Source organism: Hydra vulgaris, chromosome 06 (genome assembly GCF_038396675.1).
Source record: "Hydra vulgaris chromosome 06, alternate assembly HydraT2T_AEP".
Lineage (NCBI taxonomy): Eukaryota > Metazoa > Cnidaria > Hydrozoa > Anthoathecata > Hydridae > Hydra > Hydra vulgaris.
In genome coordinates this window covers 38,526,993-38,547,500 of record NC_088925.1, presented here as the reverse complement: position 1 = coordinate 38,547,500, position 20,508 = coordinate 38,526,993, and positions in this window count along the sequence as shown.

Below are 20,508 nucleotides of genomic sequence, written 5' to 3'. Positions count from 1 at the left end.
AACGTAATATTTCTAGAAGAATTCAAAGAATTTTCCAAAAATTTTTTTGGAGTTGTACTCTGAAAATTTCAACATTCAGTACCTTTTTTTTTATGACTCCACACCCCTGATATATATATATATATATATATATATATATATATATATATATATATATATATATATATATATATATATAAAACATAATATATATAAAATAACAAATGTGGTGGCTATGGAAGTAACAACATTTGTAACAATACTTTAAGCAATTGAGGTTTTAATGGTAGAAATATTATTAGTATTGAAAATCAAAAATTAAGTCTTATATCCAACCAAATAAACATATTGGACCAAATCAAAAGAATCATTTAAAGTTATGGATAAAAGTTTATCAAAGTGGAGTTCATATTCTGCAGAATATGCTTATCATATAAAAACATAAGTTCATAATCTACTAGATTTAAATAATGCTGATATATTCAGATCTGAATATATCGGCATTATTTAAAAAGCATATACATAAGTTAATCAACTATATTAGATTATAATTTAATCTAGTAGATTATGAACTTATGCTTTTATATTATAAGCAAATACACCTGTTTGCGCAAATATACATTGCCTGTACTTACATTATATAAATCAGAATGAAAGCACTGTGCCATAATCATAGAGTACACAATATAAACACATTGCTTATAATATAACTTATATTATAAGCAATGTGCTTATATTATATTTATAAAATATATAAATATTTATATATAGTATATTATAAATAGTTAATATAGTATACAGTATATTATAAAAAGTTATATAAATATATAAGCAATGCGTTTATCATAAAATAAATGTGTTAGTAGTGTGTTAATACCTGTGTTAATATTAACATGTAACATAATGATGTAACCTTTTTTCATAAAAGCTTTTATTAAAAATTTAATTTTATTGCAAAACGTTATTATAACGTAAGTAAATTTCGTTGTGTTAATAGTGTATATTACATTAAGTTTATTTAATATACACTATTATAATAGTGTACATAAACCTTATGTAATATACACTGTTATGATGGTGTATATTACATAAACTTTATGTAATAAAGTTTATTACATAAAGTTTATTACATAAACTTTATGTAATATACACTATTAACGCAGGGAAATTTACTTACGTTATAATAGCATTTTGCAATAAAAGCTTTTACGAGAAAAGATTATATTATGTTTTAAAACGGTGTTGATACAAAATAACTACATTTGATTTTTTTCGTTTGGACGAAGCAAATTTGGACGAAGCAAATTTTTACATCAATGTGTCTTTTTGAGCCACGAGTATTTCCAATAACCAACCGGCATATCTAGTTTCTTTTTCGAAATTAAAACCTGTACAGAAAACACGGGTATACTACAGGCAGTTTTACTCGAGTTTAACACGTGTTTTTTGAGGTTTTAAAGTGTTATTATCAGTATTCTCACATTCCTTACGGAAAGCGTTTTATTCGTTTCCGTAACGGTGAAACCACTAATACTTTAACAGGTATTTATGGCAAATTGTAATAGTTCATTTCACGGATTAAAAATCATTTTTGACACGTGCTATTCTTTTCGTTTTAGAAGGGAACAGAAACCAAGTGTAACTATTTTCTGAGTTGTGCCGGCTGAGTAAATTACTTAAAAGGGGTCGTCCTTTTTTTTATTTATTATGGAAACATATAAGGGATCGTCAATTTTTGACCTTATTTGCGCATATTAATAAATGGGCGTTTAACTTATTGTTTAAAAGCCATAATAAGCGCGCTAGCAATTGTTATAAATAACAATAGCCAAACAATAGAAAACATTTGCGTCGCGTGGAAATACTTTTAAACGAACATACATTGAAATGACAATTGTCTCATTTATCCAATTAAATAAACAAACTTTATTATGTAACGTATTGCCGTTAATATATTTTACTATTTTGTTAAAAAATATTTTATATATTCAATCAATCTTGTATAACTTCTGTATAACTATATAACAAAATGTTTTCAAAAAATATGATTATTTTAAAACTCAATTTCCAAAAAAAAAATTCAAATATCAAAGCAAAAATGTGAGACAAAAAACGATTTGATTTCCGTCAAAAAAGAAAAGTTTAAATCTTTAAGAGATTAATTGCAGAGAGTAATGGTTGTCAACAATCTCTAGTTCAACCTTTAAATGATTTATGATATGACCTACAACACGTAGAAAATTATTTTACTTAACAATATTCATTTTAGTATATCACATATTGCATTTTTACAAAAATATTATTTATGACGTCAAAGTTTTTTCTACAAATCAGCTATTATTAAACAAAGCTTTCAAATCAATTAAAATATTTACTAATCACATGAGACATTCTTACTTACTTAATGCATTCATATTTTCCAAAAGTTAGTGTTTTACGGGTAATAAATGTTTACAAAAAGTAGTTTCCAAAGCAAAAATGTCGACTAAATGTCGGTTTATTTTGTAAAATTATTTCAAAAAAAGAAGTAAAAATTACACTAAATAATTGTTGCCTTTTAAGTTCGTTTATTTGTATACGCTTTTAAAGTTGTTTAACCAACTTCAAAAACTACTGTAGTCAATTAAAGTAGTAACTAGCTTTTATTTACCTTTTTTTTATTTTTTATTTTTTTTATTTTGGCATACAACAATAAGTATTTTTATCATGTATTTGTATAACCTGGATTAACATTTGTTTTATACAAACAATATTTAAAACATAATAGTTGTTATAGTCTTATGAAAAAACTTGACTATTTTTTATGCAATAAACTTATTGTTTTGTTTTTTTTTGCAAAAATTTTCACGATCTTGTAAATTCGCCGTTAGCATTGAAAACTTGTCCTACAAAGTTTCCTATAGTATAAGAATACTATATTAAGCAAGAAGCATGCTAAATAACTTTATATTTTAACCATACTATTTCTTTATTCATTGCCATCTAAACTATGCTAATGCGGTTTGGGGAAGTGTTAACAAAAGTAAATTAAAACCACCTTATCGTCAACAGAAGCATGTTGCACGACTATTGATTTTAAACGATGTCATAGTTAAGTGGAGGCTGATAGGCATGTAGGTCCTTAGGCAAAAAAGAAAGCCTTCCAACCCGTGCCACCTTTTTTTTTATTTTAGGGAATCCGATAACTTTTTTTTTGCAGGTTTTTTAGTTTACTAAAATCAATTTCTTGGGAGCTCGGAAAACGTTGCTAATAAATTAATTAAGATATAGATCAATTTATATATTATGATATATTAGTTATTATTTATATATTATTATATATTAGTATTATATATATATATATATATATATATATATATATATATATATATATATATATATATATATATATATATATATATATATATAAATATATATATATATATGTATATATATATATATATATATATATATATATATATATATATATATATATATATATATATATATTCTATTTAAGTTTCATTTTTAATTTTATGTTCACTTCCTTTACCTCAGAAATTTTGATCATTGCTCATTCGTGTATTATGAGCTTTATAAAATTTTGAGTTGTACTGAATTGTAACAGGAGTTACAATTCAGTACAACTCAAAATTTTAGTTTCAGGAGAAGATTCGCAAAAAAAGGCATTAATATTGCATTTTACATCTTGAAGATATATACAAAACTCTTAAAGGAAACGATAACGATCAATACATCGTCATGTGTGAAAAACTTATCAAACCAAAAAAGAAAATCACGTACGAACGTTATATTTTAACGAGCGCAAAACAAAATAAAGAAGAAAGTATTGTAAGTTTTGTAACTTGATTGCAAAAATAAATATTGCGCTTCTTCAGATGTTGCTGAAGCAATAAAAGATTACTTCTTATCAGCATGTTACTCTATAAAAATAGAACAAAAACTTTTCAAAGATAGAGACATGAACATCGAAAATATTTTTTCTTGAAAATGTTTGCTAAGACCTTGGCCTTAAAACTTTTATTCTTGACCTTAAAACTCTTGGGCTTGGCCTTGTAACTTTTGGCCTTGGTCTTAGTCTTGGCCTTGTAACATGTGGCCTTGGCCCTGCTACTTTTGGCCTTGTTAACTCTGATATCGATTCGGTTGACCATTTAAAAATATTAACCTCGCCAAGAAGACAAAACAAGCAACAGATTTGAAGTTAGAAGCTAATCAAAATTAGAAAAATCTTTCCTCCCAGTGTTCTAAGAGAAACTATTTTCTCAAAAAAAAAGTTTCACCAGACATGAAATGCGGTAAAGTTAATCATAAAATTAAAAAAAAAATGAACTGAAATTTAAACAACAAGGTTGGATTTCTACAGATAGTTAATGCATAGCACAAACACTTAAATACTTTATTGCAAAATGTACATGTCAAGTAAGCATGAAAATAAAAACAATTTTTCATGCTTGACATTCAATTCGTTCATTGACATTCTTGTCATTATTATTGTAATCACCAGGTAACTTGCAGTTACCTGGTGATTACAATAATCACCAGGTAACTGCAAGTAGGTTTTTAAACATGACTACTTTTACGTTTTATTTAAATTTGCATTTAACGCATGTCAAGCAAGCATGAAAAATTATTTTTTTCATGTAGTTACTTGGTGATTATTGTAATCACATTTGATTTAGAAAAATGAAAAGAAAGACTTTTAATCTAACTTACCTAATATTTAATATCATGACTATAAGTTTTATAATATTTTACCAATACATTTATTATTCCAACCCTCCCCATTAATTTGACTTATTTGATTATCATTTTCAAATTTATATTACAACTTAAACCAAGTTTTAAGATTTATTTAACTTGTCAACACAATGCGCAAGTTGATTTAGTAGTTGCACCAGTAATTGCTATGGAGCCCAAATAAAATAATTAAATAGTTTAATTATATTATAAAACAACTGTTTTTAAAAATGTTTAAGTTTCATTTGTAAGTCAAATACAACTTTACATCAAATTTGATAAAAATAAGTTGGAATTGGCAGATTACTAAATTCTTTGAAAGATGTGTCTTTCCAAAATTGCCTGCACACGTGCTTTAAGAAAATGTAGAATAGCTGATAATAATCAGAGAAAAATATATCTTTAAAAGATGCTTCAAAAACTTTCTAACTTTAGAAAAAAGGAGATCAACTCAACAGCATTTAAGGCAAAAGTAACTTCAACTTTATAGGAAATTTAAATGCTTTAAGGAAGGTAGAAGATACATAAGATTATTCTCCAAAAAAATTTGAGTCTATGAAAATAATATTTGTTTCGCGAGAAGTAAGTATAGTATTAAAAGATAAAAACAGTAAAGTAAAGGTACACAATGGTTTAAAGAGAGAAAATATATATACATCAAATGAACTTAAAATTTGTATCACAAAAAATAACCATTGATTTTTAGTGATAAAAAATACAGAAGACAATAAAAATTCCGAAAACGCCAAAGATGTTAAATCGTGAAAACATTTATAAAGACTTTACAAAAAAATTTAACAATGTTATGAATTATCGACTAAACTAAAATATTAAAACAGCTAAAAGTGGATTATAAGTTTCACTGTTCATTTCTTTGGTTAATGCGTTTTAATTGATTCGAAAACATGATAAATTGAAATTAAGTGTCCTTACACATAAAGAAACGCAAATCCTAATTATTTGGTTGAAGAAGAAACATTACATATATGTTCATTACCCACAGGAAAAATATTTCCTTAGAAAAATCACAATTAAAATAAGATGCAGTTAAGCTTGGAATTTTAAGTTCTTACTGTTGGCTTTGTAAGCATTATCTGATGAACGGAAACTTTCCAGAATTTTGATTTTGTTGTCAGTTTGAAAATCTTGCATTCCTTTTTTGCTAATTCAGACCAATTTCAAAAGCACAAAAGTTTTTTAAGTTATTTAGCTTTAAAATAGTGATAGTTTTCTCAAACTTCTAATAAGATTCAGCCATATTTTTTTTATTTGTTGACAATTTCATTTGTCTCTTACATTAATTTTAAACTAATTTCATGCTTTCATCTAAATACGCTTAGAACTTTGGCTTCCTGTCTGTTGCTAAGTACTTATGTTTTTTTTTAAATTTATTTCCGAAATAGTTATTTTTTCAAATGGAAAAAAAAAGCGCTTTTGCAGTGTTTTTTATTTATTCAACGGAAAGTGTTATAGATTTGGGGGCAACCTTGATTTTAGATCCCTTCCACAATTTTTCTTTTCAATAACTGATCAAAAAATTCAACACCATGTTATGAAGAAAATTTACATATAAATTTTATATAAATTAAAATGATTTATATCTAATAACTTGCATAACTTGCATGAAATTTTTTTTATACAAATTTCTAGTTTTTTCTAAAGTCAGAAATATTAAATCAAGAGCGACAGGAAAATTCAAGTTACCATTTGAAATTCCTAAGGTCTCAATTTTATATCGAGGTCTTACGAGTCACTAATAAATTTGAATAATGAAAACTCTCTAAAAATAAAATTAAAAGTATGTAATTAATAAACAAAACAACTTTTTAGCTACTTCCATTCAAAACAAAAATCTGAAACAAAACCAAAAAATAATCCAACAATAAAAAAAAAATTTAAAAAAAAAAAAATTTCATTAAAAAAATTTATTAAATACATCAATAACAAAGTGAACTGATAACAAACGTACAAGGTAAGACAATTAAAGCGTACATTACCTTAGTAATTTAGCCATTAATTATCTTATCATATACGTTTGATAAATGTTTACTAAACGTTTAAAACAATAACTTGTGTTAGTCAATATCTAAAGGTTTAACCAACGTATACGTTTAAAAGCATAAAATGTTAATCCAAATCACCCGTCAACTTTTGATCAAAAACGCTAAACGTTTTATCCATTTTTTGACCACTATCGACTTAATATTGACAAAATACTGACCATTGGAAAAAAAAAAAGAAGGATAAATATAAAATCCGGGCTAAATGCCAAATAAAATGTTAAAATGTATTCTATATGTCAAAAACTACACGCTAAAAATCAGTCTAAGTCATATTCACTGCAGAAAACTTCTACAGTGAATATTTACTTGTGGAAGTCTTCCGCTGTGAGAAACTTTCCTTTTTATTCAATTTATAACAAAAATAATACTAATAATTATTATTATAAGGTAGGGGAGGAAGCAAGTACTCAAAAAATTAAAACAAATTCGAAAAATAGGGTCTTTTAAATAAAATTTGATTTTACCGCTTCGAATTATTTTTTCTATTTTTTTGTTGACGCCAATCAAAACCTTGCATTATTCTTTTGAAATTGTTTTATAGAAACATCCAAACATTTCTTTTGCCATTTGCTAAATTTTATTTTTGTGAGCCAACAATCCTACTCACTCAAGTGAAACTTTAAACCAGAGTATTTTTTTTTAAAAAAAAACAAGTGCTGTTTGAAAGCTTTCATATATTGGATGGAATAAAAAGATTATCTATTGTTAAATTTTTCTTTTTTATGATTATCTTTTATTCGGCAAAACATATATCTAAAGAGTCTGATATTTGTGTAAATTTATATAAAAAAGCTGTTTTTATCTTAAACGTCGATGGTTTCCTAATAATAAACTAGTACTAGAGGCCATAAAATCTTAAAAAACTTTTTGTACTAAGTTTTCTTTTCGATAAAAAGCTTTATTTATTAAAAGTTTAAAGAATACAGCATCTAACGTGAAAGTTAACAAATTTTAAGACATTTACTTAATCTACGTCCCACGCCTAAAAAAATTATTCTTTTGATGTTCTTACCAAGAATTCCAGCTGGTTATTTATAATTTTTTTAATCGTGTTTCGATTTATGATTTTCAAAACAATTACAAAAACAGCGGGTAAACTAAAGTTTGAAAATAAATAAATATATCCGGTGATTCATTCGCACAAAACCTGCCGTCAAATAAAATGCGTCTTAATCGTGGGGCGATAATGGTAAAAAATAAATACATATTTTTAATTTGTTGTTAAAAAATGATTATGCTATTAGTATGCCAACCTGTAATACATTTGTTGTATAAAAGTTTAATTTAAAAAAATTACAATTAAAGTTAAAGTTACAACAGCAAGGACAATTGTAATTTAAACTTGGGTAAGTGCAAACGAGAGCTCTACCACTACACCCAGAGCCAATTTTACGGGTGTTTGTGTGTGTGGAGGTTGGGGGTAAGTGGGGTGACCCCCTCTTCCTAAAGAAGGTGATTTTAAGTTATAGTCGGTTTTTTGAGGAATATAGTCGGGTCTTTGACACATATCATTCGCGTGAATTTTACTTTTAATGACCTTTTTTTTATCTTTTGATTTTAAATAACCAATCGGGACTTTTTAAGGATTCACCCCCTCCCCCATTATTTTATTTGTATAACTGCCTCTGACTTCACCACTACTGGATTGTTAGAGTTTGATACTGGCTGATGTTAGATGCATATTAAAATAAAGATGAAACAAGCTGAGAAGGAACTTGAATTTCAATAAACTTCTTCTGCGGAATTAAGGAATGGGCAGTTTATTGAATCGTTTTATACAAACTAAGTATATCGCTTCACACAAACTTAGTCAGTTTAAGGAAGCGACTCATTGATGATATTTTTACAACAGATATCTCTCGTTGAGTTCAAAAACATTCTATAGCGGATTTTCAGTAGACCTATATAGGGATTTTAGGCGGACAGCTGTAGTATTGCTCATTGGTTACTTGGTGAACCATTAGTGGCAGCCGCAAAAAGTGGCTAGAAAATGACTAGCCACTATTAACAAATTACAATATTAAATGTTATCGGCTTGTCATTTATAGCGGCTGCCTCTAATGGCCACGAAGTAATAAATAGCAAAACTTCAATGTGCCGCTAAAAATTGCCTATATAGGGTCAATGCAAATCCGCCAAAACATTTTTTTATGGGTAGTAAGTCATAAGCAATTAACATGACGTTGAAAAGTTTTAATGATAATATTAAAGGGCTTGCAATAGCAAGTAATAACACCTTTAGCAAGGTCGTAAGAAAGTAATCACTTTGTTGCTGTAATGGAATTTATTTAGAGAGTAAATACTTTTCAATTGCATTACAATTTTGTTCAAAAAAGAAACATATGCAAAAATTACATCAAAATTGTAATCGAATTTTTTGTTTTTAATTTCTCAATGATTAATACTTTATATATGCATATTAAAATAAAGATGAAACAAGCTGAGAAGGAACTTGAATTTCAATAAACTTCTTCTGTGGAATTATGGAATGGGCAGTTTATTGAATTGTTTTATACAAACTAAGTAAATCGCTTCACACAAACTTAGTCAGTTTAAGGAAGCGACTCATTGATGATATTTTCACAACAGATATATAAAGTATTAATCATTGAGAAATTAAAAACAAAAAATTCGATTACAATTTTGATGTAATTTTTGATGTAATATATACACATGTATCAAAAAAAAAAAATGTTTTAAGTTGTACATCAGAGTGAATTTTGATTTTTTTAAAAAACTCATTTACCCTGGGTGTGCAAAAGATATCCATTAATTTCTTAAATACTTTGAAAAAATATCAAATATCTTGAGGTGCCCCAATATCATTGAAAATTTATTGGGTCCCTAATTTTCCCGAAATAATCCCTAAAATTCTAATGGGTCCCTAAAAAAAGTTTTTTAAATGTCATGTTGGGTCTGAAATAAAGCAAAACTATATAAAATTTTAAAAATAATAATCAATTTACAAAAAAATAATTACTTTTAATTTTAATGCATTAAAAATGAGGTATTTTTACTAAAAATGAAAAATGTGTATTTTTACAAGTTTTTTCTTAAAAATATTTTTTTAACTTTTTTTCTATAAAATGATTATTATTTTTAAAACTTTTGTATAATTTCTTTTCATTTGAGATCCAACATGTCATACTTTTGAAAAAACTTTATTTTATAATATTACGAAAATTACAGAAAACAATATCTAGGAAAATTAGGGGTGTACTGAATGAGCATCAAGTTTACGTTGAAACTACAAAGAGTGACACTTTTTTACAGTGATATTGTTTAACTGATTTATGACATCCTTACTGGAATGCTATAATTTGAAAGCGACAGGTCAAATTTTAATTCTAAGATGAATAAACAAGCTGCAACAACTAATCAAAAAGTATGATGCAAATATATATATTATAAAATTTAGCTGAAGCGTTAACAGTTACATTTAAATAACAATTGCAAAGGCCAAATGTATTTCACACATAAAGAAACTATTTTTTTAATGTAAAACGGCGTATACCTAATGAAATAATATACTGCTTTCTAGTTCGATTCAATAAATTGTGAAAGGAGAACTTTTTGGAAAAAAATGACAAAATATTTAAAAATAGCAATAAAATATTGTTGGAATCACCAGATGCGAAGTGTCATTTGAAGTTTTTATATAAGTCATCTACTACAATTTGAAGTATCTCAAAACAAATCGTAGAAGTGATTAACGTTCCGCGTTACAATAAAAACATCAAATTTTGAAATGTCACTTAGCTTTTATGCTCATTCTATACTTTGAAACAGAAATAAGCCAAGACACTTATTGTGAAAACGCGGATATCCACAAAAAGCATAATTAGTTAGAAACAATCATAGTAAACATCAAAGTTAAAATTAGACTCTGAAAAAGAGCCTCTAAAGAACCTAAAAGACATGCCTCTAAAGAACCTTGATTCCAAAGGATTAAAAAGATTAAATTTCATAGTGGAAAGCACAGAACATTTAATGACATCACATGGTTGATTGTTTTCATAGTTTGAAATTAATGATCTGTAAAGCTGTTCTAAGTGGTTTATAAAAACAATAAGAGTTCTGCATTAGAGTTAGTAAAATGTGCATTACACAGGTCGACAAAATAAAACTTTTTTTCCTATTGAATAAGATATTTAAACTGATTTTTATGTATTTTTAAACGCTGAATCCAAATATAAGGTCTGTTTTTGTTGACAAGCTCTTTTTTTTTTTTGCAATAACCAATTTTTTAATTTTCAAAAAATTATAATTTTCATAGGTATTTTTATTTAATAGTTATAAAAAAAATAACTCATTCTGTTATACCTGTGGTTGCTATACATTTGCTAGACAAAGACAAAGCATTACTAATTTTGCAAAATTAGCGTATAAATTGTATTTCGATATTAAACTTGGCGACTAAGACAAAAAGTGGGCTTCACATACTGTGTACCATATTTGTGAAGAAAGTCTTCGAGATTAGAAAAAAGGAAAAAGAAAGAATTTACCTTTTGGAGTCCCCATTGTTTGAAAGGAACCACTAAATCACATTGACGACTGGTATTTTTGTCTTGTTGATACTACTGGTATTGGCAAAATAAAGAGGCAAAAAATAGCTTATCTCAACATTCCTTCTGCTATCAGATCAATACAACATTCTAACGAGGTTCCATTTCTAATTTTTAAAGATTTATTTTCGTCAGAAGATGAACAAAGCATGTCTGCTACAGAAACAAAAGAATTTTTACCAGATTTGGAAGACTTCTCATCTAATAGCTCAAAGCAAAGCCTTAAATGCATCCTATTTCACAATAGAAATATTTTTGGTTCTGTATTGGTCATTCTGTTTATTTGCGAGAAACTTACAATAACATTAAAATGGTGCTTAACTTGATAAAATATTGCGAATATAACTGGGTTATTTGTGTAGATCTAAAAATGGTTAACTTTCTACTTGGTCAGCAGAAAGCTTTTACAAAGTTTCCATGTTATCTCTGTATATGGGACAGTCTAGCAAAAAATCAACAATGGCAAACTACTGTTGGAGTATCAAGCGAAAAGACTCAGGAAAAGTTTATAAACGAAAGAGCAACAAACAAATATTCTTCCTGACTAAACAGTTGTAATTAAACAACATAATCTTTTTTAAAACTAAAGTAAAACATGATTTTATTATTAATCAATAAAAAGTCGCTAACTTTGCTAAGACTTGGATATTTATAAAATGTTCATTTTAGACAGTTCCCATTTTATTTTCATTTGTATTCTGCTTTTTTTTAGTTTTGTAAACAGCTTTTATTGTAAAAAATATATCCTAGCATTTCGAAATGAGTTTCAAATCTGTATTTTAGAATTATTTCTAATGTTTTTCAAAATGAAAAAACATTTATTGCGAGAGTCTGTAGCTTTCTATAAAAATCTGATGCCAGATTTGAAATTAGCGTATCAAAATTATGTAAGAACAAAAAATTGTTATTAAATTTAAATAGACACAAAAATTTGTAAAAATCTTAAAAAGAAAAAATATTTCAGTTTATTAATGTGTTTGAAGCAAAAAATCGTCAACATTTTTGCGAAAAAAACTATTTTTATTGAAAATCTACAAAATGTGTTTTTTTCTTGCCTTCCTAGTTGCAAATTTGTTTATAATACTTATAAATTTCATTGAGCCGCTATTTCTGCTTCGATAGCTAATAGGCTTTTTTTTTTTTTTTTTTTTTTTTTTTTTTTTAGTATTGTATTTGCCGATTTAAAATAATTTACACTCGTAATTTATAAAAACAAATATTTACATGACTTGGGCTTGAAGAAGACAAAATTCATCTTATCATTAAGCCCCCCCCCCAAAAAAATGCATGTTCATCAAATAAAATGTTTTAACAAAATGCAAAAAATAAAATATATAACGTTTAAAATATTTAGTAATTCAAAGAGTATTTATATTTAAGAACTGATTAGTAAAATAAGATGATATATAAGTATTAATATTACAAAAAGAATTTACAATAACTTTTTTTAATAAAAATTGAAATTATAAAATTTTACAATATTTTTAGTAATTAGTATTTCAAATAATAAAACTTAAAAAAATCGTTTGTAAATTCAAAACTTATAAGATAAGAAATACATTTACAATAGCAGACTATTGTTTAGAATATTAAATATAATATTAAAGAGTAATTAGTAGGTTAATTTTTGTTTTTGTTTGCTAGTTTAAAAAGCTTTTTAGAAGAACTTTAATTCATTTTCATGTATCATCAGTAATTGCTTAAGTTTAGTTTTAAACTGGTTTAAAGAATAATTAGATTTCAGCTCATTATTTAATATTGTATTCCACAGCTTAGGACCTCGGTTAGCAATTGAGAATTTGGTTGCTGAATAATGTGTTTTGGATTGAATGTAATTGTTTTTTGAAAATCTGGTAGGGTATATGTGGTTTATTTTTTCAAAAAGTGAATTAAATAACATTGGTGATATTTTTTTAACAAGTTTAAACATGAAGATAAGAATATGGTAAAGGTTTAGTTTATATACATTTAGAATATTAAGTTTCTTAACGCTTAACGCGAACATACAATATCACGCTAACGTGTAATGTCATATATAGAATAAATGCTGCGATTATATAAGTAAACGAGCAACGTTTTTTACAATATGCATGTCGTTACCTTGGGAGCTTAACTTTTCGTACTTCGCGTTAAAAAGTTACTACGTCATATTTTCGACTTAATAAAATAGTAATATATTTTATTATTTATGAAAAAATGCAGTTTGTTTTAATTTTTAAGATAAATAAAAAAGTTGCTCTTTATTTGAAGTATTGATCAAGATAACTATCAAAGCTAATAAATAATCTGAAAAAAGAGTTGACAATTCTAAGCTATATAATAACAGTATAAATCCTTGTTGTTGACAATTTTTTTATTTAGTTTTTTTAAAAAAAGTTTAGCTTGGGCCCCTAATAACTTTGGTTCCCATTCCTCCCTCCGCATCTGCTCCCTTTGCTACGCTACTGAACGCACATAAAATTTATAGTAGTTATGGCATAGATGTCATTAACTTTTATGAAATTAAAAGGTTTGAGATTTTTGAGATTAAATTTGTGATAACAATCTTTATGAGATTATAATTTTTTTCGGTCCACTATCAAAAGATTTTTTAAGAATCGAACCCGAACAGGTAAAATGTTACCAAAGGTAACTGTTGTCAAGGGTAACAGACAACTGTTTTTATGGAATCAAACACAAACATTTAAAATGTTGCCGCTCTAATGTTTAAAAGTTTTAACAATGACAAATTTAGCATGCAGCGTTAATCTTTTTATATTAAATCCATTTTGAACAATGTTTTCACACACAATCTCTAGATAAATATTTTCAAAAAGTTATTTAAAAATCTATATAATAATAATAGCCAATGACATTCTGTGCAACTTTTTGGCTGTTTACATGAAATAGCCAATAAGTCGGCTAAACGGGATATCGCAATATTTGCGATATCCCGTTTAGCCGAGCTAGCTCGTTTAAACGAGTTATCGCAAGCTTCAAGATTTACTTATAAAAGTTAAACTTGTTTACAAGACAAACGGGCTAGCTCGGATAACTGAGATATCACTTTTTTTGAGTGGAACCAACGCAAGACAGTTTTCTTCATATTACACATGCGTTTTGTTATTTTCATATAAACTTTAAAAAGGTTGGGTCAAGATCATATCCCACTCGCAACAATTTTATAACATTAGTATTTTGCCGATTAATGAATTAATGGACTGGAATTCTGCCTCTCCAAACTAAAACCTTTAGTCGGTGTGTGTTCACTTTACTGTGCCTATCTCTAAATCACTTGTTGTAATTTGCCGTATTTCCGCGTAATTTACAATCTAGTAATTTACCTAGCAATACAATATTTAGGGATAAAGGTAGACTGGTTTAGGGATAGGCGCAGTATAGTTGTACACTGTACTGCGCTTATCCATTAACCAGTCTATGTATTTACACTCAATACCTTTATCCCTAAATTGTGTATTGTTCGGCAAAATGCTAGAGTCGCTAAAATCATTGCAAGTGGGATATGATCTAGACTCAACCCTTTAAAAGTGTCTGTCAAAAGGGAAATACTCGAATTTAATTGTAAAGAAAATAATGAAACAAATAAAGCTTGCAGATGTTTAAGCATCATTCTGACATAGTTGTAATACAAAAATTTAATTCTCAAGAAAATAAAAAATAAAATGACGCCTTTGGAAATTTAAGTAACGTTCTGACGAATATGAAAATAAAACAAAAAAAGCTCCCGGAAGTTTAAACAAATGGAGTACCAATTGTAGAACATTTAATGGAGCCTATACAGACATATAAAGCCTCTACGATGTTTGAAAATTTAGAGTTGGACGTTGATAAACAAGCACAGCTGTGCTTGTTTATCAGCGTCATTTAGTCATTTACCATTTAGTATTACAAGTAGTGAAAAATTAATTTTAAATAATGCTGAAAATGTAATCAGTGATCATTCGGACTCTAGCGATAATGAAAATGAATTAAAACAAAAAATAAAAGAAAAAGAAGAAAACGGGGTAGTTCCAAAACTTATTGAAAATGAAAAAAAAAATGCTTGAAAAAATCTTTCTGCATCACAGAGAGATAAACTCTTTTAAAATGAAATAAAAAGTGATGCAGAGCTTTGCAATGACCTAACTAAAGCAATAAAAGAATCTAATGAATCTTTTTCTGGTTGCATAAAATACATTAGTAAATTAATTGGTGACCTAATCAAGGGTTGTGTTCCTCCAAAGAGTTACTTTCCAGAACACTGATCTTCCAACAGCAAACATCTGCTATTCAAGCCTTTACATGTCAGCACATATTTATCAAAACAACAGTACTTTTCAACGTATTTGGACTAAGAAAAACGATAAATACGAAAAGTAAATTGACGATAGAAATAAACAAGCTTAACTAGTTTTTAATTATAAACTTTTATTAGAAAAGTTCGCATTTATGTTATGTCATGGTAATATCAAGTCATAGACAGGCGCATACTGGGTCCATTTTCTATCCCGGATATAATTAGGTTCCACTTACTATATACAATATACTTACTAATAGTAATGGGTTCCTTGTATGTCTAAAATCAGGGGTATCATGGCGCCAGCATTTGTCATCAGCAACTTCCAGATAAGGAGCAAACTCCAAATATTTATATGTTTATTCCTATGTCAAATAAGGATGATTTGCAAAAAATTGCAATAATTGAAGCTTTGTAACAAAATAAATTTTGGTCCCCTCTGCCCCAAACGTGAGAGCAACAAGTTGATGAAATATTTTTTATACTATTTTCAACTAAACTTATATTCATCGATAAATTTTAAATTTCATAGTAAAATATTTAAGCGTTCAAAAATTATGACCATATAAAGTTTAACCCTCCTCCCCCCTTAATTTGAGGGGGTTGCAAATTTTATACTGTCACAATTTTTGAACGCTAAGAGATAATACTATGAAACTTAAGATTTATCGATGAATATAAGTCTAGTTAAAAATAGTACAAAAAATATTTCATCAACTTGTTGCTTTCACGTTTGGAGCAGAAGAGACCAAAATATTGGGGCTTTTTTGTTCTCATGCTCAAATCATCGGAGTTTTTTGCAAAGCATCCTTATTTAACCTAAGTATAAACATATAAATGTTATAGAGTTTGCTCAATGTCTGGAAATTAGCTATCTCAAAGACCAAAAAATGCTGGCGCCGCCCCTGCCTATAATAATTGCCAGCTTATCTACCCATTTCTTAGACTAAGAAAAAACTATACAATTAACATGAACCTAAATAATAAAACCAAAACATTTTAATTTAAGTTTTATAAGAATAAATAAATACACAACAATATTAACATAATTATTATTTTTTAAGTGATCTTGATTGCATAGTAAAAATTATAAAGTATGAGTAGTATGTTATTAAAAATTGTTTAATACAGAGGAAATAATATACAAATAGATGAAATACTTCAATAAAATGTTTAAAAACTAAACTTTCAAGATTTTTAACATTTCGGTACTTTTTTCACAAATTAAGTTGATGACTTGATCCGGTGTAATGTCTGCCAACAATTCCCTTTCACAGTTCATCAAAAACAATGATTCCAAGTTCTCCTGTGTTAAATAACTTCTTAAACGTGTTTTTATAATTTTAAGTTTCGAAAACGATCTTTCACACGTTACCTGAGTAAGAGGACTTGTTAAAAGAAACTTGTATACTTCAAGCAGTTCATTACGCTCTAAAGAATACATACTGAATTCATAAATAACATTTGTTACGCATAATAAACATACATTTTTTACATTTTTTTTGTATACTTATTATCATTTTCCTAAGAGCATTCAAATCTTCAAAGTCTGAATCTTCTTACAAATTGTTTTGTTTTGGTATACACCATATATATCTCTAACATCAGTTTTGAATATTTGAGGCCAGAATTTCACAGACGATGATAATTGTTCTCTTTATTCATGTTTATCGATATGGGGTTAAAGCTGACAAGTTTTATGAATAAATTCACAATGAATTTAATTTTTACAATTTCTTCAAACCTTCTTGGATCAAATAATTCAAGATCACAATAAAGTTTTTTACCGCTTGAAAATCTATATTCTAAGCAATCAACATTCTAAGGCAATCTACATTCTAATTCAAGTCTATTATATTCCTATTCAAGCAATAATATTATCCATAACTTCGTTAAATATTTTGATTTTAAAAACATTTTCGGGAGTATCTCCATCTCCTATGTTTTGGTTAGTACTTGAATTTTCTTCATAACGTTTTGGATTGGTCCATTTCTTCTCTTTTCAAGAAGTTTTAATTACATATCAATGTCTGACGTCATCTTCCCAAATTAAACTGGATACAAATTCAATGAATATTTTTGCTCCTGCACTGACTGGTAAAAATTTTCTTATAAAGACTTTATTGTTTCGTCAGTTTTCCTCCATGTTTGAATATAATCTAGGCCAGATGTTTGTAGGTAATCAGATAGAGCAGTAGTAAACAAAAATATTTGCAAAAAAAAACCATTGCTGTTAATACTGTTTCATAAGGGCTAAGTTGACCTAGTAATTTTTGAGCTGTACTTCTTACGCTGTTTGAAAAATCATTAGTTACAGAAATTTCATAAAGTGCAAATACAATTTGCTCATATACAAATTGCTTTCTGTCATCATTCTTGGTTCCATTAAATTAAATTCGAAAACGAGTATTTTATTATATAATTAATTACTATGATTAATGCTGAATAAGCAGAAAATATAGGTACAAATAGCAATTATAGTTTAATAAGTTATTATGTACTAAATAAAAAAAAAAATCATAATAGTACATACGAAACACGAAAAGGAATGGTACGTATTACGTAATAATAGTTATTGAAGTTTTACGCAAATGTAATATTCTACAAATTAAAAAAAAAAAAGCGATTATAAAATGAAATTACTAAATTTAACTGAAACTATAGATACCTTTTGGTAGGGCGCCCAGGACTTATATTTCTTAAGAGGGCCTACCGGGATTTTCCCGGTATCCTGGTGCTCCAGTACGTGCCTGGTCATAGATACATATTTAGTGACTTAAAAATCTTTAATAAATCCTTTTAAAACTATTTAAAAATTAAGTTGTGAAAATTTTATAATTAAAATTCACTGTTTTAATACAATAATAAATTTTATTTTTTTAAAAATGTTCAAAAAAAATCTTATCAAAGAAAAAATCATAATAAAACTGGAACTAAAATACAAAAGACTTTTCATTTTATTAAAAGATGAGTATTATTTTTTTATGATTCTTGATTTTATTCTGTGTAAAAAGTTTGCTTTTGACTATAACTTTCATTAATGTACTTAGTTAATGCTTTGCAAATAACTTCACCTTTGCCGTCAATACAAGAAAAAATTGGATCTGGTAGATTCTAAAATTTCTTTCATTTTTATTTCTTTATCCATACAGATATTGTGTCGTTCACAAAATGTAAAATATAACAAAAATTATTAATAAATTACTGTTGGAATTTTTCCGAGTTTTAGATCCATTTTTCTTCAAATTTTTCTAACGTGCTTTAAGTCGACCAAAGCACTTTCTATAGGGTTGCGTGCAGTTGACTTCTTCACATTCTTGCATCTACTATATTCTTTCATGCAATGTGGAAGTAGTGGAGTGAAGTGCAAGATCTCCAATTAGGTTGCATGGAGCTTTTATTTTGTTCTTAGTAATAGTTTGAAAAACCCCTGAAAGTCTTGAACATCTCTAAGTATAATAGAAGAATTTGAAAAGACTTTAGCGTCATGCACACAACCAGGCCACGTACATTTAACATCCAAAAAACTGCCTTAGTAGTTACAAACTGTTTGAACCTGTAAAAAATAGTATTGTTTGTAACAAAAATTATTTTGAGAATGATTAGTTGGACAAACTATGGGAATGTGAGTTCCAGCAATAAATAAATTATTAAATATTATTATTAAATTATTCCAAACTTTAAATCAAACTCAGATTTTTTTTCTCATTTCCCGTTTATTTTTTGGTAAATAAACAAATCATGGTCCTAAATATTTTACTATAGCATTACAAACTTCAAAAATTACTGTTGAAGTAGTACAAACTGCAATTCCAAAAGTGTTTGCCGTCATGTTTATTGTACCACTGTCTTTTTAATAGTATAGCAACTTTTTATCTGGTGTAATTGCTCTTATACTTGGTGAATAAGAATCTGGAGAAACGTTTCGTCTTCTTATTTATTAAAAGAAAGAGAATTGCTTTAACATTTTATAAACATTTATTTTTATATCTATATATTAAATTGTTACAACTATTTATTATATTAACTGAGCGAAGTCTTCTCGTGTCCGTGATCTATTCTAGCTAACATCTCCATTATACAATGGAGATGTTAGCTAGTCGTAGACTCTTTTTGGCATTACATCAACTTTAGTTCTAGTGTCGATTTTTCCAAGTTCTAGTGTCGATTTTTCCAAGTACCAATTTATTTTTAATTTTGAAAATTATCAAAGCTTCTTTTTTATAACTCATTTCACCAGATGATTCAGATTCAACATGATATTCAACAGCGCAATTTTTGTATTTTTTGAGTTGCAGCAAGTCACCCAATAATTTTTTTTTTTTACATTTGTGGCACGTTTGACCGAATACCGGAAAGTTTTTTGGTTCATGTGTTCTCTAGCATTTCTTGCACTACCTTTGCTGTTGTTTTGTATTTGAACCATTATTCATTTGTTTCCAGTTTTGTTTATTTGATTCAAACCAGTCTGTTTTGCTTTTTGATACATTTTCGTTATTCGCGAGTTTTCTCCTTTTTGTTATTTGTCCGATTGTCGCATTTACTTTTCTTGGCTTTATGAATGTCTTTATCACATCAATATCTTTTTGGTGTAAAACTGATTTCATTTCTACATTTGCAACTTCTTCAGCTCTGTATATGCTAATCGCTTTTGTTAAAGTTAAATCCGATCCTTTTCGAAGTAGATTATTTCAGACTTTGTCTAATGATTCCGTCAATTATTTTGTATAATATAAGACCATCTTAAATTCTTTCAAAATCACATGTTTGAGCCAAATTTTTTAAATCAGTCACAAAAAAATCAAATGATTTATAGACATCTTGTTTTCGTAAAACAATCTTCCTCTTTCCAAAACCAGATTTCTTTTCGGTAAACAGTATTCTT